This window comes from Lissotriton vulgaris, chromosome 11 (genome assembly GCF_964263255.1).
Source record: "Lissotriton vulgaris chromosome 11, aLisVul1.2, whole genome shotgun sequence".
In the NCBI taxonomy this organism is placed as follows: Eukaryota; Metazoa; Chordata; class Amphibia; order Caudata; family Salamandridae; genus Lissotriton; species Lissotriton vulgaris.
In genome coordinates, this window is record NC_141699.1 from 801,810,186 (window position 1) to 801,836,281 (window position 26,096).

The 26,096-nt window shown below is 42.1% G+C and overlaps 1 protein-coding gene across 1 annotated transcript in view; it reads right to left on the reverse strand.

Annotated features, from left to right (window-relative positions):
* LOC147683525 (galactose-3-O-sulfotransferase 2-like) overlaps window positions 1-26,096 on the reverse strand; it is a 434,320-nt gene that overhangs the window by 312,634 nt on the left and 95,590 nt on the right. The window lies entirely within an intron of this gene.

The window sequence follows — 26,096 nt, forward strand, 5'->3', positions numbered from 1 at the left end:
ATTACAAAATTAGCAACGAAAGTAAAGGAATCCTCTACAACAAGTACTTCAAAAAACACCCGAGAAGGTCCTGGTAAGACAACTAAATCTTTTTTTCGCAACATATGTAAAACAAAAATAATTTTTAACAGTAATGTGAAGATCCAGAAGGAGAGAACAAATTTGAAAAGGAAGGAGAGGCCCTCAAAAAATGTCTCTATTGGAGCAGGAGAGAAGAATATGGATAGCAATAGAAGGTTAAATCAATTTAGGGACATTCATAGACGAATGTTTCGCAATAGGGTAGTTTTAAATTTGCTAAAAAATGAAAAGAAAGGTAAACAGAGAGCTGCTTTTTACAAGAAAAAGAAAAGTGTAGAGAAGATTGTTGATCAGGCTTTTGAAGTTTAGAAAAAATTATTTATTTTAGTAATCAATAGAATTAGGATACTTAATAAGGCAATTGATGTTTTCAAATCGAACAGTAGATGGAAAAGAATAATTAATCGGACTAATTTTTGTGAAGTATTTTCTGGAGAATGGATGCATAGTTCAAGTTCTGAGCCATTTTTTAATGAGGAGAGTTACTTTCAGGAAAATGATTTGGTGCATGCAGTTGACACCAGTGGTCGAGCATATGAGGTGAAGATGGTTGTGTGATGCACAAATAGAAACTTGTGTCTAGAGATGCAGAAGAGGTGTTAGCAGATGAAGTTTTAGGGAGACGTACTAAGGGTCCAGTGTACACATGGAAGTGCAGTAGTATTTGTAGTGTGCGACAGGATTCAATCGATTTGCTTCGAAAATTCTTACGTACATATAGTAAGAAAAGTCTAAAACAAAAAATGAAGATCTTACAAGACTTAGATCCTTGCAGAGTGAAAGAAAGCACAGGTTTGCATGGGCATTCACTGGCTTGTCTTTCTAGAAAAGTGTGTCAGAGTGTTTTTCATCATTTTAGGATGTTAGCAGTGCATCATATTAAGGTGAGGAAATTAGTGAGAAGGTTATATTATGCAAAAAGGCCAGCACTTAAGCTTAAACAGTTAAACAGTGCTCTTTTGCATGGATCTGAAGTAGATGTGAAGACTTTTTTTTTTAAATATATTTTTATTTTATACTTCAAAATAAAAGCACACATTTTAAAAGAATACACAAATTTCTCTCTTACATTTGTTCATCTCACAGTATGAAAGGAAAACTTAAACCAATACAAAATAAATTCAAGAGAAGGAAGCCATTGCAACAGTGTATCGTATTATAACATTTTTAAAAAAAAATCAGAAAATCAACAACAAATCCTATCAGCCTATTCCTGTTCTCCACTTCTCCAGGGGTCCCCATATTTTAATACCTCTAGCTCTCCCCATCCTACCTTTTCTTGCATATATATGTTTCTCTAAATTATGTATAAAAATAAGATTTGATAACCATGTTTGCATGGATGGGGGACTCTTATCTAGCCATACTCTAGCTAACATTAGTCTAAAGACAGCAGATACCATAAACAAAAACATTGCGTCACCTGGATCCATTAGAGCATTTTCCGCGTCAACTCCCAACATAATTAAGCTTGCTGTAAGGGTTATCTTTATCCTTAGTGAGTTATCTAGAAAATACTCAATATCCTTAATTAATGTATATAACTGAGGACATGTAGCAAACATATGGACAATATCTGCCTCAGTGGAGTTACATCTGGGGCAAGTAATACCCTCAGTACCCCCCCATTTTGCAATCCTGGCTGGAGTGTAATACAATACAAACAAGGTTTTGTAATGTTGGGATTGCAAGGGGGCAGAGAAAAGCATGACCGGCCTAGTTCCAGGGATTCGTTAAAGGATTCAGAAGTAACCTCTATTCTCTCCCCCCATTTATCCCTATGCTTGTCCAGGTCGTCCGGTCTATTTTTTGACAAAAAGCCATATATTGACCTAATGGAGTGTTCCTCCCCCGAGGTTATCCCTTCCATCAATTCATTAGGTTGAAAGCCCACCGGCCCCCCTTGTTTGTTTCTTAAAAAACTCCTAACCTGAAGATATTTAAAAAAGTACCTTCTATTTATTTTATATACATTTACCAAATCCTCAAATTGTACAAACGCCTCTGAATTTCTTAAATCCCCAATTTGATGTATCCCTTTGTCTTCCCAGCCCGCCATGACTGAATCAGCGAAAATCACTTCAGGGAAGGATTTATTTTTATATACTTTGATATATCTATTGAATCTTCCCATGCCAGACTTCTTCAAAAAGGAACTCCAGATTTTAAGTGCCGCCCTAAGAGTCTTATATGTCTGTCTTCTAAGATAACCCAAGTCCGTAAAGTACAGGAAGCCATTTTCTGCATTTTGGCCTAGTACCGCTGTGTAAGCTTCAATTGACATAATAATGGTTTTTGATAACCCCCGCCTCCTCCTATTAGTCCCTGCATATACTGGAGAGCCGCAGCCAAATAATATAATCTAAAATCTGGTGCACCCCAGCCCCCTCTCTCCCTTGGTAAAGTGATGAATTTATAAGCCCTACGCGTTTTTCCTTGGGCCCAAATAAACCTGTTAGCTAGACTCTCCAACATATTGAACCATTTGTTCTCAAAAATGAAAGGTATTGATCTAAATAAATACAAAAATTTAGGCAAGACCATCATTTTCAACACATTAGTGCATCCAACCAATGATAAGTGCAAGTTATTTATCCTTTCCAGGTCACTTTTCACCTTCGCTAACAGCGGAGTCATATTGCGCTCGACTAACTCCTCCAAATTTGCAGAAATATCAATCCCTAAATAAGTTGCGCTGTTAACCACCCTGTTATCCAGACTAGTTGCAAACCTGTTCATAATTATCTGGGTTTTTGTTTTGTTTAGGCTGTATCCTGAAACCAGCCCAAAGACATGCGCCTCTGCTTCTACTCCCACCATAGCTATATCCGGATTCGGAGTCAGTATAGCCACGTCATCAGCGTGCTGAAATAGGGTCGCCTGTGACCTCTGCCGCATCAATCATGGTGATCCCTGTCCTAATATGCTGAGTAGTACCCTTCCCGGGTATAAAGCCATGCTGTGATGGGCTCACCAAGTGTTCAATACAACCTGCTAACCTCTTTGCCAACATCTTTGAGTATATCTTAACATCTGAGTTCATCAGTGTGATTGGCCTGTAAGAGCCAGGGAGAGTTAAAGGCTTCCCTTTTTTAGCAATGACAATTATATCGGCCCCTCCCCATGAATCCGGTGGTTGCCCCCCCTGTTGTACATATAACATAACCTCAAACATATAGATCAACAAACATTCACGAAATACTTTGTAAAATTCAACCGGAATTTGATCAGGTCTAGACGCCTTTCCTGATGGTAAACTACTTAATGCATCAATGAATTCCTCCAGGCGCAAGGTAGATTCTAGTATTTCTCCTTCTTCCTTTGAGAGAGATGAGGGGACTATATCTTTAAGATAATTACTAATTTCCACTATTCTCCCTGTGTCTTCCCGTGTGTACAATTTTTCGTAAAATACTCTGAAAACCTCTCTTATCCTATCCGGCTCTGTGACAGTAACTCCCAGTGGATCCATTATCTCTTTTATCTCTGCAGCTGCCCTCTGCTGTCTAACTTTAGCCGCAAGGATATGACCCACTTTCTCACTACACTCGTAGGCCTCTTCTTTTTTAGCCAGATATTTCTCTGCCATCTTTCTAGAAAAGCTTTCTATAGCTTCTGCCTTTAATGCTACCAATTTTAGTAATAAGTGCTCCAGACTAGATTTAGATTCTACTGCAGCAGCTAATTTTCCTTCCTCCATAATCAACTTTTGCCGGTTAGCTTCAACCTTTATCCTCTCCTTCTTGCATCTTGTCAATACATAGCACAATGTTTCCCCTCTGACCCCAGCTTTGAAGCAATCCCAAGTTTGTCCTATAGAGGCAGTGCCTTGATTAATCTCCCAAAAGGATCTAATCCACCCTTCCATATGCTTCTTATATTCGATATCTTGAAGAAGACTCCTCTCAAAAGTCCATCTTGACCTCTTACTCTGTGATTGTGGAACCCTCACTGTCAATATTAATGGACTATGATCGGAAATAATCCTTGGTTGTTTTTCAATCAATGTCTCCGAAGCCAGAGTCCTTGAGACTAGAAAATAGTCCAGTCTTACCAACACCTTGTGTGGTGCCGAAAAAAAAGTACTGCTATCTAACAGTGGATGTTGCATTACCCAGGGATCTACCAATAAATTATGATTGACCATGTTGGCAATAGCCCTATATACCTTTCTCTCTCTGCCACTGTACACCGCTCCTGTATTCATAAATGAACTTGTAGGGTCATGCAGATTGAAATCACCACAGCATATTACTGGTTCAGGCCACTGTGCTAATTCTGTATCTATAAATTGCCATATCTCAGGATCATCCTCGGTAGATCCATATATAGTTACTAATGTTAACCTGAGATTTTTAAAACATAGTTCCACCATAGCCCATCTCCCCCATTGGTCTTCTTTCTTCCTTTTAACTATCGCATCTCTTCTTCTCCCCAGAATTGCAACCCATCTTGTCCTAGATCCTTGCCTACTAGCTGCTAGCACATCAACCCCCAACTGATTCATTAAATATATCTGCTTTTCCTCTATATGCGTTTCCTGTAGGCATACTAAGTCCACTTGTAAAGTTCTAATATAAGCTGCTACGTTCGCCCTTTTCCTTGGATCATTTAAACCACATACATTTATAGAAACTAACTTACAAGACATTGTGAGTTGTTGAAAAAAACTTTTCTTCGTATCCCAACTATTTCTTTAGCTATCCTTTCCCCCTTTCCAATCTTTCTCCTCTCATCTCTATTCAAAAATATAGACAACAAAATATATATGTAATCAATGTGTGCTAAAAAACATAACCAGACTATAAACTGACACTGATTTTTGGTCTCCCACCCCCTCCCCCTCCCCTCCCCTCCCCTTCCCTCCCTGCCCCCCCTCCCCTTACAGGCAAATAGGTCAACAATGACCTATGTGTGGCTGCTTCTTGGTTGTGTTAGTCGCACCCTTCTCCCACCCTCTCCAGTGTCCCTCCCTTTCTACCGCTTAAACCTCTCTTCAATAGTTCATAGTATTACATTTAAGATTTTTCAGCCATCTTAAAGGAGATCAACCTCCTATTTCTTCTCCCCCCCCCAACTCCTGTATAAACTCCTGAGCTTTCACTTCCGACATAAACATCCTGACTCTGCCCTTTGTAATAACTTTCAGTCTAGCTGGGAACAGCAAATATGCCTCTGATCCTAGGGCTTGAAACTGCGAGATCATTTCCCGGAGCCTCCACCTCCTCTCCACTGTCACATGGCAAAAGTCTGGTCTAGAAAAGAAGGTGACACCCTCCACAGTTCTTTTGCTGTCAGGTCTGGCTTTCTGAATAATTTCTTCTCGGAGCAGAAAGTTTCTGACATAAACTAATATTGCTCTGGGGAGTGGTGCTTTAGAGCCTCCTTCAGCTCCATATGTCTTGCGCTGGACAAAGAGGAACGTATGAGCCCTCTGAATCTCTGACTCCCACTGCCAATGGGACTCAGGAAATGTACCCTTTAATAGTTTAATCACGAACCCCCTAGGGTCCTGCCCTTCAAGCCCTTCTGCCACGCCTAAAATGCGAACATTGTTGCGTCTTTGACGATTTTCAAAATCCTCCATCTTCCAGAGAAAATCGTTTGCCTTCTTTTCCTGTTGTGATTTAAATTCACGAAAGCTACGGAAGTCATCCTCCATCTTGCCTGTTCTTTCCTCCACCTCAGCAACTCTCCCAGCCAAGCCTTCAAACAATTTGTTTGTTTTCCGAAGTGTCGTTTGAATCTTCTTGAAGTCTTGTCTTGTTTTTCGGCTTGTAGATCTTGCTTCAGTTTGTATTTGTTTCAACATGTTGAACACCATTCCTAATGCATCCTCTTGCCTTGAGCCTGTTTCTTGCTCTTCCTGATATGTCTGTGATGTTGCCGAATAGTCCCAGTCCAATTTCCTCTCAGCTCCTCTTGTGGGTGAGCCTCCATGTCTACACCGCCTTATCTGTTTCCTTTTTTGTGTAGAGTCTTTGCCCATGTCAGTTCCTGAGGAGGTAGAGGCTGACCATGAATCCTCTTCGTCTTCATCCTCCTCCCTTTCCACCTCCTCTTCCTCCTCTTCATCTGTTATTTCCTCCTCCTGTTGTACAGAGTCTGAATCCTCATTTACTGAGAAGAAATGCTCCCCCTCCAGTGAGCATAAATCTTCCCTTTCCCTGGGATGTCCGCCTTCTACCCTTTTTGCCATCAAGCTTACAGAGCTTCCCCATGTGGGGTTGGGGGATTTAGCTAATATTTCTGCTTCAACCTGCATGATTGCCTGCAACATATCTGCAGTTTCTTGCCCCCTTGGCTCCCCCTTAGCGACTTCCTTATCCTCAGTAGTCCCTTCTGTAACCACCATCCGCTGCAGGGTCTCCTTTTCTCCTTTCTTTTCGGCGCATTTCTCAGCCCTCTGCCCTGCATTCTCATCTGTGCTCCTGCCAGCGTTCTGCTCGAGGCTCACCGAGAGTGGTTGCCTAGCAACAGCAGGCTCAGCGTCTGTCACGTCTCCAACTCCCGTTGTTGCTGCTGCCGCTGCGTCCTCGAGGACGCTCCGTTGACTGACTCCAGGATCGGTTTTTCCATCAGCGGGGACTCCTGCTGCCAAATCCGCCGTCTCTGAATTGACTGGACGGGTAAATGACTCCGGAAAGGTGGGCTGCCTAAGGGGGGTTCCTTTGTTTTTATTTTCACGATCGCTGGTTTTTCCAACACTTTGGTGCGCCCTTTCACCGTAGCGCTCTCATCTCCACCCAGTGGTTTCCCTTTCTGGTCCATTTTCTTTCTTGACGGAGGCGCAATCACCTTCTTAATTGCACCCGGGTTCTTCGCCGGGATCAGTGTCTTCAGCGCTACGAGTGTCTCCAGCTCAGTAGGGGTTGGTTTACTGATCTCAATCCCGTCTTTAGTCTTCATCTTATCGGCTTTTGCAGACCTAAGGGGCATTTTTGTAAGCAGCGAGTAGCTTAAGTCTTTTATTCCTCGTTCCGATATGCTCTTAACTTGCGTCAGCAGGCTGCTTGTGAGTGCTCTTAGTTTCCTTGTGAGCCTGTCAAATTCAGCAACCACACTGTCTCTAAGCCGGCTAGTAGTTGACTGTGCAGGATTGGGAAAAACACATTCCCCAGCTCCGAATCCGGTTTCAAAGAGGGCAAGGTCAACAGCCATCTGGAGGGTTTAGCGCTGTCATTATAGCGCCCAGCTACTGCATGTTATTGCATCCGGATGGGAGAGAGGTTTTGGTGCGACTGCTCACCACAACCCACCCGCGGCCATCTTGCCTCCTTTTCAGGAAGACTATTTGTGAAGAAATTGAGTTTTGTTATTTTGGGAACAAAGAGGACAGTGTACAAATGGATATAGTAATGGATGTTAATGTGGAAGACAATGTACAGATTTCAAGTATAGAAAAGTTTGACGAGGAAATTACCAAGTTTAAGGTGAAATGAAAGTGAAAAGGCCTAATTTAACTTGTGTGTGTTGTCGACGGACTCATTATAAGATTCAGACTAGGTTAGTTGATTTATATGCAAAATGTGAATTGGAAAATAATAGTGAATGGAAGGATTGTGTAAGTTATTTGTGGTGGAGAATTCTTTCGATTTGAGTTCTGATCAACGTATTTGTACTTATTGTTTGAAAAAATTAAATGAAAATAGAATGCCTGCTAGAGCTGTTCATAATAATCTTCAGTTGATAGATATTCCTACTGAATTGATGGATTTAAATACTTATGAATCAATTTTGATTCAATGTGTCCATCTTTTTCAAGCTATTGTTCACATGGAGCCTAAGATAGGGAAATGACCTCCTACAGATTTACAAAGAGGATTAAAAGGAAGAGTTGTTTATTTGCCTCTAGATGTCAAGAAAAATATTGATACAATTGGTGTAGCAAGAGTAGAAGAGGATCCTCTGGGTATTCTAGTTAATGGGGTTCTGACAAAGAGTAAGAAAATCTGGCAAGATTTAGTGGATGTTAGGAAAGTCAAAAAGGCAACGTTGTATTTGGTCAAAAACAATGAGTACTATAAAGATGTAAGTGTTGGAGCAGAGGAAACAGCTACAGAAGAAGACAGTGATTGTTCAGTTTGCCAAATTGAAAAAGTTGATGTGTCTAGAAGTGAAGAAATATATGAACATTATACTGTTCATCCTTTGCATTCCAAAGAAGTAATGGGGAATGCAATTGACTTGTTTCAAATGAAAGCAGCAAAAAGAAGTCCTATTAGTGTATGGGGAGAAAGTTTGGAAGCTCATTGTTTTTCACAGTTATTTCCAACAGGTCGAGGTGGACGATATGACGATCGACCAGTTCAAATTCCTGCAGCTGAATACCGGACTTTAAGATTATATGCTGAAGATCCAAGGTTTCGTCAATGCATTCCATATTTGTTTCATCTACTGTATGAGAGTGATTTGTCTGGGCTTTCTTATGCAGTTAATCATATATTGAAAAGTGGAGCTCATCTGCAAAATGTTTCGGTGAGGGACTTTATGGAGATAGTCAATCTGCAAGACAGTATTTTGGAATCTCAGCTAATCAATCTCATGGCATGTCAGCGTGGAAAAAACGAGTATTGGTTCCGTCGTCATGGGGAATTGAAATGTATGCTAAGAAACTTAGAAACTTCTACATGGTTCCTCACTCTTAGCTGTGCTGAGTATGCATAGGACGACTTACTTCAATTTCTACGAGAGGCAAATGGAAACATACAAAATATAGAATTGAAAACACCTGGAGAACTGTGTTCTTTGGATCCAGTGAATGTATGCAGATATTTCAATCATAGATTTGAAGCTATGATGTCTTTTATTACCAACAAAAAAAATCCTCCCCTTGGAGAGGTTTTGGATTTCTTTTGGAGGAAGGAGTATCAAGCGCGAGGTGCTCCTCATATACATATGTTGTTATGGATTAAAGATGCACCCAAATTTGGATCAGATTCGGATGAAACAGTGATGAGTTTCATTGAAGAGTATTCAACATGTGCTGTTCCGAAAACTACTGAAGAAAACAGTTTAAGGCAACAAGTTTTACGTTTTCAATCTCATCGTTGTGGAAAGTACGGTCGTCAAAAATTCAAAAACAAGGAAAAGTACTACACAAAATGTCGTTTTGCGTTTCCACGACCAGTGATTTCTAAGGGAAGAGTAAATAATTTGATGTCATCTCTACGACATACTGTGACGAGGAAATCACCCAAAAATACATACAATTTAAAAAGAAACGAAGAGTCCAAGTACATCAACGACTACAACCCAGTGATTTTGTCCATGTGGAATGGTAACATGGATATTCAGTTTGTTGCTGACAACTCTATTGCTGTGGCTCGATATGTGACATCTTACATCACAAAAAAAGAAAAGACAGAACTGAAGGAAATGTGGGAGGGCATTTCACATGAAAAGAGTCTAAGCAAGAAATTATACAGTTTCAGTCTGAAGATGTTGTCGCATCGAGAAATTGGAGCATATGAATGTTCTGATCGGTTATCATCAGCAAGTCTCTATGCCAAATCAAGAACAATCATTTGGGTGAGTCTAGGTCTTGCTGCAACACGAAACCGAGTTTTGAAATCTGTACAAGAAATTGACTATTTGGCGGAGAAAGAACCAAACAGTACAGATATTTTGAAGACAAATATGTTGGATACATACTATCCAAATAGAAGTACTCACCTTGAGAACACTTGTTTGTATGAAGTTCTGCAAAACTACAGTTATAAGAGGAACAACACAGAAGATATCAATAATGGAAAATATGCTGTCATTGGGTATGAAGGATGTCTAGTGAAGCAGAAAAAAGGCCATTTGATTAATCATCAAAAATTGAGTTTCGAAGCTCCAGACTAAAGACAATTTTACTATTTAGCTCTTTTGCAACTCTTTAAGCCATGGCGTACAGAAGAGGAACTACTTGGTGAATTTCTCTGTTATGAAGACTCTTTAAATGCAACTAAGGATACCATAGAATGTCCTGTTTTTCCAAATTATCTGCAAATGTTGAACGAAGAAATAGAGCAAGAAACCACAATTGCTGAAGAGATTTCTAGAGACAGTTCTCAAGACAGTCAGAGTTCTACTTCATTGAGTCAGGATCCACTAGGAGGACCAATTATCCAAAATGAAGCTGCAACTGCCATGGATGAGGTGGAAAGAGCTATGGAACAAGCTCAAGAGGATGGAGTTAACTTAGAAGATTTGGTAAAGCAACTAAATGTTGAGCAGAAAAAGATATATGACAAAGTTACAGAACAGATTGAACATGGATTCAGACATGAGAAAAAAGTGTGCTCATGTACATCATTTAAGCCTGTTCGACTGTACGTAATGGAGAAGCGGGAACAGGAAAAAGTTTTCTGATTAAAGCCATTGCAACTTATTTGCAGAAAAGGACTGAATCACCACTGTCTTGTGTTGTAACCGCTCCAACTGGACTGGCAGCACATAACATTAAAGGGATTACTCTACATCGTGTACTGATGCTGCCAGTTGAGCATGATAATCAATTGCATTACAACAAGCGATCTGGAGATGCGTGTTCTGAAGTTTCCAGAGTCTTGAAGAAAATTAAACTTCTTATTATTTATGAAGTAAGCATGGTCTCAAATCTAATGCTTGCTTTTGTGCATTTGAGAATGCAAGAAATTCTTAGAACAGAGTATGATGTGTTATTTGGAGGAAAACACATTATTGTTTTTGGAGATCTACTGCAGTTGACTCCAGTAAAAGGACAACCAGTGTTTAAAATGCTTATGCATGAAGATAGCAGGAAGTCCCTTGGAAGCATTGGAAACGTTAATATATGGTTAAATTTTAAATATGCTGAACTGCTTCAAAATATGCGACAGGCAAAGGATGAAGATTATAAAAATATTCTACAAGATGTAAAAATCGGAAAAGTAAGTGAGCTAGGGAAAGAAGCTTAACATGCTCGATTAATTTCAAATTTGTATCCAAATGAAAACATTCTTCCAGAGAATATTTTTTTAAAAATGACTGAGAAGAAATCTGGGTTATGTTTGATGCCAACTCTGCAAGAATGTTCTATCTTCAACAACAAAATGTTAAAGTTAGAAAATTAGGAGATTGTGAAACTGCAAGCAATAGATAAAATAGAGCATATGGGTGCAAAAATTGTTTTGTTAGAAAATTTGAAAACAAAATTGGATTCATTAGAGAAAAGTATTTCTAAAACAGCTGGTTTTGAAAAGACTCTAAATGTGTGTTTAAATTGTCGTATCATTTTGAGAAGGAATTTAAATGTTGAAAGAGGTCTGGTAAATGGAGCAATCGGTTAAGTTGTTGATTTTGTGAATTATAGAAATAGAGATGGAATTGAATTTTTAAAAATAAAGTTTGATGGTATTGAGCAAGTACAACAAATCAGTCATTGTTCTGCTAGATTTTTGCTCGTAAAAGACTTATATGTTCGCCAAAAACAGTTTCCTGTTTGTTTGGCATATGCGGTGACAATTCATACATCTCAAGGTTTAAGTGTAGATAGTGCTTTGGTGAACATTGGAAGATCTGTGTTTAAAGAGGGTATGGCATATGTGGCATTATCACGAGTCAGAACTTTATCAGGATTGTACTTGATTGAGTGTGATGAGACAATGATTTGTGCAGATCTAAATTGTGTTAAAGAATACAATAGGTTAAGAAGAGAGTATGCTCCACATTTGCCTCAATATCCTCTGTTTGAAAAACGTGTGGTAGGCCAAAAAAGAAGAAATGAGAATAATTGCAGTGAGGTAGTAGCAAAAAGACAAAAAGTAGATGGAACTGTAATTCAAAACAGAAAGAAAAAGGATTCTGGTGAAAATGTTGTTAGATTTCAATGTGAAAACAGTTCTGGTGTCAACTGATATGCTAATGTAGTGGTTAATGTTGTTTTTTTCTTCAAACTTTACAAGAACAGATTGTTGAAAATCGGGATCAAAGATTGTGTGGTTTATTGAATTCTGTGTTTGAGAAATGTAGCAGTGATAGAGCAAAAATAGAAAGTGTAACAGAAATTCAAAATATTTTAGATATGTGTTCTGCTCAAGATAAATTTTCACAGAACATTCAGCAGGATTGTCAGGAATTTTTAATGTATATGTTTGGTGTTTTGGAAGATGAAGGTGTAGATGTAGATAATCTTTTTAGCCTTTCTTATCAATGGCAGCATGACTGCCACAACTGTAGTTCATCAAGTACTACTAGAATAGACATTGAAAGATTTATACATTTGACTTTACCAGACTGTAAATCAGTGTCATTTAAAAATCTAGTTAAAGCAGCAGATCATAATATGGTGTGTAACCAATGTAAGTGTCCAATGCTATCCACATTATTTATACAAACTTATGGTCAGTATATCATTTTAGTTTTCCAACGATGTAGACCTGATGGAGCTAAATTGACAACTTCTATCAAAAATGTTGTGGCTTCTCAGTTATCAATTTCAGGAAGAACCTTTACAACTGTAGCTATTATTTATCATGACAGTTATTCGACAACATCAGGACATTATACATGCTACTTAAAATGTCAAAAAGGTTGGAGTTACTGCAATGATTCTCATTTGACTTTTAAACAATGTTTGCCTTATGACTTTAAAAATTCTTACCTAGTGTTTTTAAAACCAAAGTTTTAGTAAAGGTAATTGGCCTTTGAAGTCGGGAGTAGTTAATAAAAGTTAGTTATTAGTTAGTCTAATGTTTAAAATTATTTATCTGATATAGGTACTGTAAGTGGATCTCATAGTAAAAAATACTCATATATCTGACACGATTTGGCCATAAGGAAAGTGTAAGGTATGATGTTCTTAGATCTTTTTTCATAGGAAGTCGATGAAATGGAAGTTATAGAAAACAACAGACTTTTTTTCCACCAAAAGGACCTTCACTATCTTCTATTTGGCCTCAAGGAAAAGTAAGTGAATCAAAGATTACTGTACATATATGATTTGTACGTTTTTATGTTTTTTTTTAAACACAATCTTTTAGATTGTGTTTTTTTCCCGCTGTTATATGATGAAGAGTTTGAACTCACTAATTTAAGTGAAATTCAATATATTCTGAGAACAGCAAAAATAAACAATGTAACATATTGTATAAGTCATTCTATAGTTTGCATTGTGTAATTTATATTGTATTCCCATTGTCTCACACTCATTTTCCTTTTTCCACCCTTATTTAGCTCTCTTTACTCACTTACACTGCCTTTTTTTCACTTTGTTTCATCGCTGTTCCTTTACTCCACTTCTTTCACTACTCCTCAATCCAATTTCAACTGTCTGCATTTCCTCTCTCCCTTCCACCACTTTTCAGCTTTCTCACATTCTCTCAGTACCATTGCTTTAGTTCTCTTCCCCTCTCTTTCCTTCTTTTGCTGCTTTACTCTTTTTCCTTTCTCACTCATTGTACTGCAGTTCACTCAGTCCTTCCCTTTGTCTTTCTGTGTACTTACTTTCTCAATCCTTTTTCCTCTATCGTTCTATATTAACCTCATTCCTTTCATCCCTTCACTCTGTGTGTCACTCCCCTTCACTCACGCTCAGTCATCTTCCATTCCTTTTTCTTATTAATGGTTCCTCATTTAGACTACTTTCCTTTTCACTTATTTTCCTTTTACTTTCTTGTCTTTCCTGATTTCGGTTTGCTATCTCACATTCTTTTAATATCTTACTTATCTTCTGTAATTTGTTCTCTTTCTATTCCTTTTTCCCTCTTTTTTGTCTTTCTACATTACTTTATTTCTGTTTTTGTATCCTTCACTATTGCTTTATTTCTTAGTACACTTTTTTTGATTTTTTACCTCTTGACCTGTTTCTTCTATTTTAAAATATATATTTTACTAATTATAACTTGTTTTTTCTTTTGTCTTTCACAGATACAAAGTGTAGTTTAAAGATGCAAGTAAGTTTTCATTAATCATATGGTAAGTGTGACTACAAAATGTAGTTTGTCATCACCATTTGCTTTAACCTTACTACTTTTCTCTCACCCTACCTCACCCCTGTTTTCTTACTCTGCTTCCCTCACTTATTCTTATCCTCCATATTTTCTTCTCTTTTCCTTACTTTCCTACCACATTCAACTTATTTCAGTGCCCCTGCTCACCCACACTCCCTCTCTTTCCTTTTTTTTCTGCTTCACTTAGTCCCTTTCTGACACTCCTTTCTTTACTCTCTCTGTTCTTTCTTTCTGTCACTCCCCATGTCTTACCCTTATTCATTTTTATCCACCCTCTTTCACTCCTCTTTACTTACACTCACTGCTATTTTCTTTTCCTTCGTCACCACTGTTCCTTTTCTCTGGTTTCATCACTACCTCTCATTCCCCATCCTTTACTCTTCTTCCTTTTACTCTCATCACCCATTCACATTGTCCCAGAACATCTGCTTTAGTTTTCTTCCTCTTTCTTCTCTTTTTTTGCTCCCTTATTCATTTTCCTTTTCTCAGTTACTTCCTCTTATACCTTTTCTCTGTTTTACTATCTATTACACAGTCCCTCTGTGTTTATCCCTCTAGCTCTCTTTCTCTTTAAACCACTCTCTGTGTCCCCATTCCTCATGCTCACTCCTTCAATATTTTTTTTTCTTTTTTTTGTTGGTGCGCTGACGGGACGCGCCCCGGTACGTGCACCGGGGCGCTCACCGGTACGCGCACCGGGAGCGCTCCAGAGTGAAATATAAAAAAATATATATACTTTTTTAAAAAAAAATATTATATTATTATACAATATAGGATTCATTTTTAGAAAAACATACCTTTCTAACCTATATTTATTTGCGAAAAAATAACCTGAGAAATTCACAAAAAAACACATAGGTATGAGGCCCTATAAAAAGTTAGGAATTAGCAGTTAAAAAACCTATGAAATTCACTGAAAACATCATAGGTTTCACACCAGTTATAGTTGGGAATTAGCATTTAAAAAACCTATGAAATTCACTGAAAAAACCATAGGTTTCACACCAGTTATAGTTAGGAATTAGCATTTAAAAATCCTATTAAATTCACTGAAAAAAACATAGGTTTCACACCAGTTATAGTTACCTGGAAATTTTACTGACATAAAACCATGGAAATTCCCACGTTATACATAGGTGGACTCACTATAACTTGCGCGTATAATGCACTGCTGATGACATCACATATTACATCACTCATGACATGGTCAGTGACATCACTCATGACATCACTGATGACACCATCCAGTGAATGTGTGTCTTTCTGAAAAATAAATATGTTTTATATATGTATATGTAAAGGTCGATGGAAGAATAAATGTTTAAATAAGTGTCTTAATGGATGTTTTTTTTTAATAAAAATTGATTGGTTAACTGGCTTATTAAGTGTATTTTAGTGAATACATATATTAGCGAGTATTGTTTAAATATTTAAATGTTTGTATCAGTGTTTCACTTTGTGTATAAGTGGCTGCATGGGTTGGTGAGTAGCTACATGTGTGTGTATATGGGTTATTATATGTTTTTTAAGTATCAGTATGAGTGTCTATATGGTTTGGTGGGGGTATTACTTAGTACATAGATGCATCAATGACTGACTCACTATTTGTATGTGTTTGGAAGACGGCATATGTGCAGGACTGTATGGAGGGATGAGTGTGTATATGTGTGTGTTAGTAAGTGAATGACTGTCTCGCTAGTGTCTTTATCAGTAACTACATATGTTTTAATCTAGTATATGTGAGTATTGATGTATATAAGTGAGTATATGTGAGAGTGAGAGATTGAAAGAGTTCTTGTTTAAATAATTATGTGTTTCTATAAGTGATTGTTTAAGAGAGTAAGTATGTTTAAGTTTCCTTAGAAGTGAGGTGGTAGTGTGTGCATATTTGTATATGCAAATATTATTATTATTATTATTATTATTATTATTATTATTATTATTATTATTTGACATTTGTTGAGCGCACAGCTACCCCCAAGGGGAGTGTCCCGGTGCTGAGGAATGCAGGAGGGGGTGGCAGTAGCTTGTTTATATTGTTGACTTAGTGGGCTGAAAATAAAAAGGTTTTCAGTTTGCCCCTAAACTGAGCTTCAGTGTCGGTCATCCTAAGGCTGGTGGGCAGAGAATTCCACAGTTTGGATACTGCCACTGTGAAGGCTCTACCACCCTTTCTCGCAAAACGGAATCGGGAGTTGACAGCAGGTGAAGGTGGTTCGATCTGAGGTTAAGAGTGGAATGCACTGGTTTTAGTCTGTGACTCAGGTAATTTAGGGCCTTTCCCTTTAAGAGCTCTAAAGGCTAGTATCAGGGCCTTGAATTTAACGCGGGCAGTGATCGGTAGCCAGTGCAATTTCTTTAAGTGTGGGGAGATTGAGTGACGATAGGGGACTTTGCAAATCAGCCTGGCAGCAGCATTCTGCACAATTTGCAGTCTGTGCAGCAGGTAGGCGGGAAGTCCCACGTACAGGCTGTTCGCATAGTCCAAGTGTGACGTAATTAGAGCATGTGTCACTGTTTTCAGAGCTTCTTTGGGAAGAAAGGGGGAAATTTTTTTTATCATATGGAGTTTCCCGAAGCATGCTGAGGTGACTTTCTGAATCTGAGTCTTAAAAGATAGGTCGTTATCAAATTGAACTCCGAGATTGCGGGCCACCCTCACCGGGGCAGGTGGAGGGTTGAGTTCCGCAGGCCACCAAGTAGAGGGGGATAGGGGGAGTGTCTGATTAAAAAATAACACCTCAGTCTTATCCGTATTTAATTTTAGCGTGTTAGAGGTCATCCAGGCCACGATATTGGAAAGACAGCTTCTGAAATTGTCGAAACCTGAGGGTGAGTGGTCTTTAAAAGAGAAGATAAGCTGAGTGTCGTCAGCATACGATATCACTTTTACCCCTAAAGACTTGATTACCTTTGCTAAGGGTGCAACATAAATGTTGAAAAAGAGTAGAGCCCTGGGGCACCCCGCAGTCGAGTGGTTTCCTATCCCTGGACCAGAAAGGGCGGCACCAGACTTGTTGTGTGCGGCCTGTGAGGAAGGAGGAGATCCACGCCAGAGGGGTGCCGTGAATCCCCATCTCCCGGAGTCTCCCCAGGAGGATGGCATGGGAGACCGTGTCGAAGGCCGCAGACAGGTCGAGGAGCACTAACATAGCCACCTCTCCCCTGTCCATGGTTTCCCGCACCGTCTCCGCCACCTCTAGTAATGCCGTCTCCGTGCTGTAGCCGGTCCTAAAACCGGATTGCGAGTCATGCAGCAGGTTCTGGTTTTCAATATAGTCCGCTAGTTGTTCCTGTACTATTTTTTCCAAAATTTTGGCCGGTTTTGGTAGCAGGGATATCGGACGGTAGTTACTGAGGACAGCCGGGTCCGCGTCGGGTTTCTTTAACAGGGGGATGAGGATTGCCTGCTTCCAGATATCCGGAAATTGTCCTGATCTAAGGGAGGAATTCCATATTGATAGTAGGGGTTGCACGATCACAGGAGCAACTGTGGAGTAAACGTGGGCAGGCATCGGGTCTAGGAGAGAGCCTGATTTACATAGATGGAGTTTGCATAGTGCAGAATCTAAGGTGATGGGTTTGAACGCTGTAAACCTCTTGTCCTCGAGGCTGACGTCAGTAAGGGGGGTGACATCTGTATCGAGGTTGAGTCCTGTATTAAAAGTAGCATAGATGAGAGAAATTTTCTCATGAAAGAAATTGGATAGATTGTCGCAGAGTTCTTGACAGGGCTCTGTCTTTTGTAGAAGGGCAGGGGGATTAGTGAAGTTTTTTACAACTTGGAAGAGTGCCTTGGCGTTGTTATCTGCCGCTTTGATTTTACTAGCAAAGTATTCCCTCACGGCAGTTTGCTTAAGTTTATGGACATTTTTTAGTGCCCCTCTGTACGTTATTTTGGCACCTGGATCATAGGCACGCCGCCATAGGCGTTCAAGCTTCTTGCATTTGCTTTTTTCTTCCCGCAGCAGCTGAGAGAACTAGGGAGCAGAGGGCTTGGTTCTGGCTGAGGAAAGGGTAGTGAGGGGGGCGATATTTTCAATGGCCAAATAAATGGATGTTCAATAGTTTATTTGCATGTGTGAGTATGTGTGTGAGCAACTTTTGGAAGACTGTCGGTGTGTTACAGGATGTATAGGTATATCACTACATATGATGAGTGGTGAATAAGTGGATGTGTATATAAATGGTGGAAGTACTGAATTGGTTGTTGTAACTGGTATGGGCATCTCCACTTTTTTGAAAATGTTAATTTCTATTTTTGAATATGTGTTTCAAGGGTTACTTTACAGTGAAAGGAGGTCTGTCACTCTGTCACAAGTATGGTGTCATCAGTGATGTCATGAGTGATGTCACTGACCATGTCATGAGTGATGTAATATGTGATGTCATCAGCAGTGCATTACACGTGCAAGTTATAGTGAGTCCAACTAACTATAACGTGGGAATTTCAATGGTTTTATGTCAGTAAAATTTCCAGCTAACTATAACTGGTGTCAAACCTATGGTTTTTTCAGTGAATTTAATAAGTTTTTTAAATGCTAATTCTATGTCAGGACCGGAGACTTCGGATTATGCCATTCTTTCATCGCTTTATTCTCCACGGCAGCAAGAACAAATATATCACAAACTACTTTTCCCATGAACATTCGGGAAAAACAAAGTCAAACATGAGTCCTATCACAGTGTCCATGCACCGGTGGCTCCCATCATGCTCCGCTGTTCTTGCCTCCTCCTCTTTCTTCGCTGCTCGCAGCAAGTTAAGGTGGTTTTTTCCTTCTCTCCTGGGTTTTGGGTTCTGTGTGGTACGCTTAGGCCTTTGGCCAAGTGTCGGTTCTGTTATTTCTTCACAGATTCCCCTCTTCGGTCCCGGGACGCCTAGTGCGCTCCTTACACGATTCTGGTGCCCAGTAGTGTGCGGTGCAGTGGATTTGCCGCTAGGGGACGGTATCTCATCTGCTGAAGGGCCGTTCCCAGGTGCTTCCAGAGTGTTCTGGCGCGGTCCTGTCACCAGCGGGTAGCCCGTGCCCCGCCTCCCGGCTCTGACACCCTGCGGGGTCGCAATTAGGTCTTCCCTTGTTTCTTGACGCCCTCTGGGTTGTATTCTGCTCTTGAACACCCTTCGGGTTCGTAATTGTGCGGTTGTTCGGCGTGGGAACGCTTTGCCGGGGGGCGCCCCAGGACGCTGAGGGCTGTAGCGTTTCCAGGGCCAAGCCCGTTAATTGTGCGCCTTTGGCCACCCATATCGCTGGGACCCCCCCAGGCCATAGAGTGCCCTGTGGAGGGTCATTTTGGTTTTCCTTACGTCCTCTCTGCTTTGAGCCTAATTGACCTCGCCATGCAGAGGGACGCGGACCAGTACCCAGAGGAGGACCCTCTGAATTACGTCCCCTTGGACGATGATTTTTACCAGGCGGTCGATGACTCGATCTACTGCGCGGTGGACCAGGCAATGGTCCCCCTTGAGCAGCGACTCTCGGCGCGCCTGGATGAAGCTTACGCTAAGCTTTCCGCCCTTATTCCTGCACCTGCTATCCTCCGGCCCGGACACATCCCCTCGCCCCCCTCCTCCGAAGAAGCCTTGCACTGAGGGGGTTGACTTGGCGGCTTTCGCATGGGTGAAGAGCGCCTTCAAGGCCTTAGAGGACTCGCAACCTCCTCAACCTCTTCCTTTGGAAGTTCCTCCTCCTTCACCCCGTACTATGTCCACGGACCCCCAGCAGGATGACGACTCTCCGGACTCGGAAGAGGAGGCCTGTTCTTCCCGGTCGTGGCTGCCGTCACAGCCCTCCTCCTCTGCGGGTCCATCCGACATGCTGGACCCGGACGACATCGTCCACCCCAGGTCTTCCGAGTGGGTCCCATGTGACAAGGTGGCCCAGTACGTCACGAATCGCCTGAGGAAGCCGGTGGATAAGGATGCCCGGAGCCGCCTGCGTGCGGAGTGTCCCCGGCCCTCGTTGGAAGGTAAAGTGGCCATGACCCCGGATATCGACCCGAAGATGGCGACCTTCCTCCAGAAGTTCGTCAAAGATCCCCGGAAAGGGATCGACTTGTCCTGTCCTGGCGTACCTGCCAGGACAAGCTTTTGGATGCCATTGGCCCCATGACTAAGATCTTGGATATGGCGGAGGAGGCCAAGGTGTTGGGCGACGTGATCTCCCCGGAAGTGCTGTCCAACTGGGCCCAGAGGGCCATACATTTTCTTGGGCAACGCCAATTGCGCCCTCTCTACGGCCTCTCTCCTCATCAAGGTGGACCCCAAGCTGGGTGATCTCGCCTCTTCGGAGGCAGGAGCGGTGGCCCAAGGGGGCTTGTTCGGTGACCCGTTCATTAAGGAGCTAAGGAAATTCGTAGCTACCTTTACTTCCCTAGATCGTGCTCAGTCAAACATCAAGAAGGTTTTCGCACCTCGTGTTTTTGACAAGACCGGACGAGGCAGGGGCCGCTCGTTCGGCCAGGGCTCCAGCTCAGACAGAGGACAAGGCTCCGGATGCAGCCAGTATCAAGACAAGGCCCGATTCAACAATTTCTACCCCACAAGAAGGCAGAAGTTTGGAGGACGTGGTGGTCAGCGAGGCCAACAGCAAGGCGGTGGTCGAGGTGAGTGTGCTGCCTTCAACGAGCTTGCAATCCTTACATATCAACTGCTTGGAGTTACTAGCGGGCTCCTTCGCAGTGCAATGTTGGACCAAGGACAGAGTGCAATCTTGCAGCCTTCTCAGGATGGAAAACGTGTCGGTGGTCCGTTACATCAACCATCTGGGCTGCACCAGGTCCAAAATGTTGGCGGACCTCGCCAGGGACTTTTGGCACTTTTGCCTGGACCATCAGGTGTCAGTCACGGCAGAGTATTTGCCGGGACGCCAGAACGAGGTGGCCGATTGGCACTCGAGGAATGTCATGGACCCCAGCGTTTGGAAGCTGGATCCTCTTCTGTTCTCCAGGCTCTCGGACCGGTGGGGTCCGTTCTTGGTGGATCTCTTTGCATCCCGCCTGGACCACCAACTCCCGAGATATTTCAGCTGGCGCCCCGACCCTCTGGCAGAGGCGACAGATGCGTTCCTCCAGGACTGGTCGGGCGTGCAGGGATATGCTTTTCCACCGTTCTCGATGATAGCACGCGTGTCGGCGTTGCTGCGCCGTCAGTTAGCGCAGGTGGTGATGATCACTCTGTGGTGGAGATCGCAAGTTTAGTTTCCAGTTCTACTGGAACTTTCCTGAGATTCTCCAATCCTACTCCCCTAGTCTCCTCACATTCTGCTGAATCCAGAAGGAGCTCCCCACAGGTTAGTCCAAGAGGGCTCGCTGCGCCTGATGGCGTGGAGGCTCTCAGGCGTCGCTGGACGCTGCCTGGCCTTTCGAGAACAGCAGAGGACACGCTTTCCAAGGCTTGGGCTGACAGCACGACCAAACGCTACCGATCAGCATGGCATAGGTAGAGCCGTTGGTGTGTGCGGCGGGGTTTTGATTCTGTGGGGGCAGCTGTGGTACATGTCCTGAATTTTTTGGCCGACCTGGCTCACCAAGGACTAGCTTATCGATCGATCAATACTTTCAGGTCTGCGATCTCGGCGGGACATGACCTGGTTCAGGGTTCCCCGGTTGGTGAACACCCTTTTGTTTGCAGGCTCTTGAGAGGTATACGGCTTTCCTTGCCGCCGGAGCCTAGGTATTCCGCCCTGTGGGACGTGAACAGGGTGCTGAATTTGTTCCGTTCTTGGCAGCCGAACAGGTTCTTATCTCGTAAAGAGTTGACGGCCAAATTGGCCATGCTGTTGTGCCTTGTGTCATGCAGGTGAGTCTCGGACGTGCGAGCGCTGGATATCACGGCCAGGGTTTTTTCTCCGGAGGGAGTTTCTTTTACCGCCAGCAGGCGGACCAAAACCCTTACTAGGGTTATTTTCTACCCGGCCTTTCAGGACTCCCCCAAACTGTGTGTGGTGCAGTGCCTCCGTGCTTATGAAGATATGACTGAAGATACTCGCCCTCCGGGTGAGCGGCAACTACTTATTGCCCTACGGAAACCGTATAAGGCAGTTACTTCGCCAACGATCGCCCGCTGGGTGCGTTGGGTGATGCAGGAGGCGGGGATTGATACCAAGCAATTCGGGGCTCACTCAGCGCGAGGAGCCATGGCCTCTAAAGCTTTCGCCCTTGGGGCTCGACTGGAGGATTTGATGAGAGCGGCTGATTGGTCCTCGGACTCCACGTTCAAGAGGTTCTATTTCAAGCCAGTTATCGAAGTGGCTCGGCTGGTGGTCGATAAGCTTTGAACTGGCATAATCCGAAGCCTCCAGTCCTGACATAGAATGAGAATTTGCCTAGCCTTGGTGCTGGTAAGTTCCAATTCTATTAAGGACTCGGAGGCGAGGATTATCCCCCCCAGTGACTTCCTTGAAGTGGTCCCTCCCCGTATGCATAGTAAGTAAAGCGTTTATGTTCCTCTAGTGGATGTGCGGCTATTGCTCTGCGATGTAACGCTCTTCCTTTTTACTGCTGACGTTCTGTTGGAACGGGATAGATCTGACGGTGTGTTCTATTGCAGGTGCGGATAATTCAAAACAAGATGCGTGAGTGGACTGTGGTTGAAGCTTCGCGCGAAGAAAGAGGAGGAGGCAAGAACAGCGGAGCATGATGGGAGCCACCGGTGCATGGACACTGTGATAGGACTCATGTTTGACTTTGTTTTTTCCCGTGTTCATGGGAAAAGTAGTTTGTGATATATTTTTTCTTGCTGCTGTGGAGAATAAAGCGATGAAAGAATGGCATAATCCTCGCCTCCGAGTCCTTAATAGAATTGGAACTTACCAGCACCAAGGCTAGGCAAATTCTCATTCCTAACTATAACTGGTGTGAAACCTATGGTTTTTTCAGTGAATTTCAATGGTTTTTTAATAGCATTTCTCTATAGGTATAAAAAGTAAAAAAATTTATAACGAATTTTATATTGTATAATTATGTAATATTTTAAATTTTTTGCCCTAGAGCGCTCCCGGGGCACGTACCGGTAAACGCACGGGTAAGCGCAGTGCTTTGGCGCGCCCCGTGGCGCGTACCGGTGAGCGTCCCGTTAGCGCTATCGTCGCATACGAAAACAACATTGTGACGTTTCGCGTAACCGCGTGATGCATCATATGGCGCACTGCGTAAACGCACCTGGGAACACACGAGCGCATACGATCGCGCAATGTCCTGACGCGCTTACGCTACGCGCCCCCAGGCGCGCTCCGGGGCGCGACTACAGGCGCGCCCCGGGGCGCGTAGCGTAAGCGCGTCGGGTCATGTGACCTGAAAATAAAACTTTTTATTGGTTCATTTCACTTTTGGTTTCCTAATGATGTAAGGCCAGGTCATGTGACCTAAAAATAACACTTTTCATTGGTTCAGAACAGTTTTCTTTTCCAAATGATGAAAGACCCCACCTTTTGTCCTCATTCTACCTTTGTGCTTTGAGAGAGGAAGACCTGCAGTTATTTCAGTATAAAATGGCGACATTAGCTGCAGCTGCTGGATCGTCTGGACCACCACCACCACCACAAGGACCACCACAACTTCACAGTGGTGGAGATCAAGAAGAGGAGGAGGATGAAGAGGAGGAGGAGAGGAGATTCGTCCCAGAGGACAATAATACCTACAAACCTAAAGAGCACATCATCTGGCAGTTCTTTTCAGTCCCCAACGACAAAAAAAAAGTAAATGCGCCAAAGGCAACCTACTTAATATGTCATCAGGAGCTGTCAAAGGGGAATCCCAACAAAAAATACTCCTTTGGCAACTACACCATGATCAGGCATATGCTACGGAAGCATCCAAATAACTATTCTAGGGCAGAGGTCAGGGAACTGGCCAGAAACTCTGTCCAATCTTCTGCCAGCACCTTCCAAACTAATGTTTCCACCCCATCTGGACCGGAAGTTAGGGAGATGTGCTCCACCATACAAACCAAGTTTTCCAATTTTAAAATGGCTTGTATTTTTTGTGGACAAACAATTTGCTATGGAGAGAAATGCATCACACTTATTAACCGTGCTTGGGATAACCACAAGTGCCCAAGGAAACATTATTTTTTTCTGCTTTTCTTTTTGCTCCTGTTGAGCCCTTTAGAATTCCCTGTTTTTTGTATCTCCCCTTAAAAAATACAAAAAAATATAAAACTGTTCAGAAAAGTCAAAAAATGAAAAAAATGTTCAAAAAATAATATATATATATATAAAACAACAAAAAGAATAAAAACAACAGTTCTTTTTAGAACTACGTCTAATGTATAAAAAAAGCAACTTTTTTGGGAAACTCTGTCATGCTTTTTTCTCCGCGGTACGCGCCCCGCGATGCGTACCGGGGCACGTACCGTTCGCTCCCCCCGCGAATATTGAATTTTTTTGTTGTTGTTTTCAGCGCCGGGGCCCTTTTATGTCCCCAACATCAAACCTAGGGGGTCAAAGGGGGATCTACCCTGCCCCCTTATGGTCATTTCCCCCTTTTTTTTATCCACCTCTTGTGTCTCTATCCTACCGAGACACAAGATGACGGCCGCTCCGGACTGTTTCGAATGTTTACAGACACCCGAGAGCCAATCAGCTTTCCGCGTGCAAGTCACGTAACGCGCCCGGTGCGCTCCCCGGTGCATGTACCGAGGCGCACTTATAGATATAAATATTTTTTTGAACCTAAATTACTCAAAATCCACTGGAGCACATATCTTGAGACATACCAAAGGCACATCGGGCTACCAGTCCCTACAATTTTGCCAAGTTTGGTGGAAATCCATTCAGCCGTTCGGGCTAAAAGTGAGGTCGACCGCCCTATGGAAATTAACATGGGGAAAACACGTTTTGGGACCCCCTTTTATCTCGGCCCCCGCATGATGAATCCCGCCCAAACGTTCAGGGAAGGACGGGGGCGCCGCGAGGCAAATTTGAGGAAATTTTCAGGGAGATTCCTCAACCGGCGCCAAAGTTATTCCCAATAGAATGTTGAGATTTTGCATTGCAAAAAATCCTAACTATAACTACCTACTGCCGACTGCCAGTAGGTAATATATATATATATATATATATATATATATATATATATATATATATATATATATATATATATATATATATATATATATATATATATATTCAATGAAAAAACCATAGGTTTTAGCCCATATATAGTTAGGGATTAGCATTTACAAAACCTTATTTTACTCGCATAAAACCATTGAAATTCGCATATATAGTTAGATGCGCTAACTATATATCGCGCACCCGCAATCCACTGCTGATGATGTCACATATTACATCATTCATGACATGCTCAGTGACATCACTGATGACATCACTGATGACATCTCAAATGACATCACTGATGATATCACTGATGACATCTCAAATGACATCACTGATGACATCACTGATGACATCACTGATGACATCACTGAAGACATCTCAAATGATATCACTGATGACATCTCATTTGACATCTCATTTGACATTACTGAGCACATCACTAATGACATTATTCATGTGATAATACGATGAACCTCTTCAGACTCTAATATAACCTTAGATACACTCAGTGTAAACAGACACTCACAGACTGTCACTCATCCATGGAGTTACTCACACACCTAGTCAGTCATGCAAAGAATCAATCACACCTCCATTTCCTCTACTATACAGTTATACACACCTTACTTATTCAAACATATACTAACACATATTTACTCTCTTATACAATCCCTGATACAAGTTCACAATGATCCATACAGCCACTCACACATTCACTGGCTCTTATGCACAGTTATATATATATATATGTCAACTCTCACATGTACTGTGTTTTACATATGTACTTACTTTGACATGTTGCACTGAGATATCCATTCACTCACCAATACACTCATGCACACAGTCAACCGCCCATGCAGCTGTTTCCACATGCACTTTTGAACCCATACATCTAGTGAATCAACTGCTCACACATCTATGCACAGAGTCATACACCTCCCAGCCATTCACACACATACTTAGACTCCCATACAAATACATGGGCAACCAATGAATATCC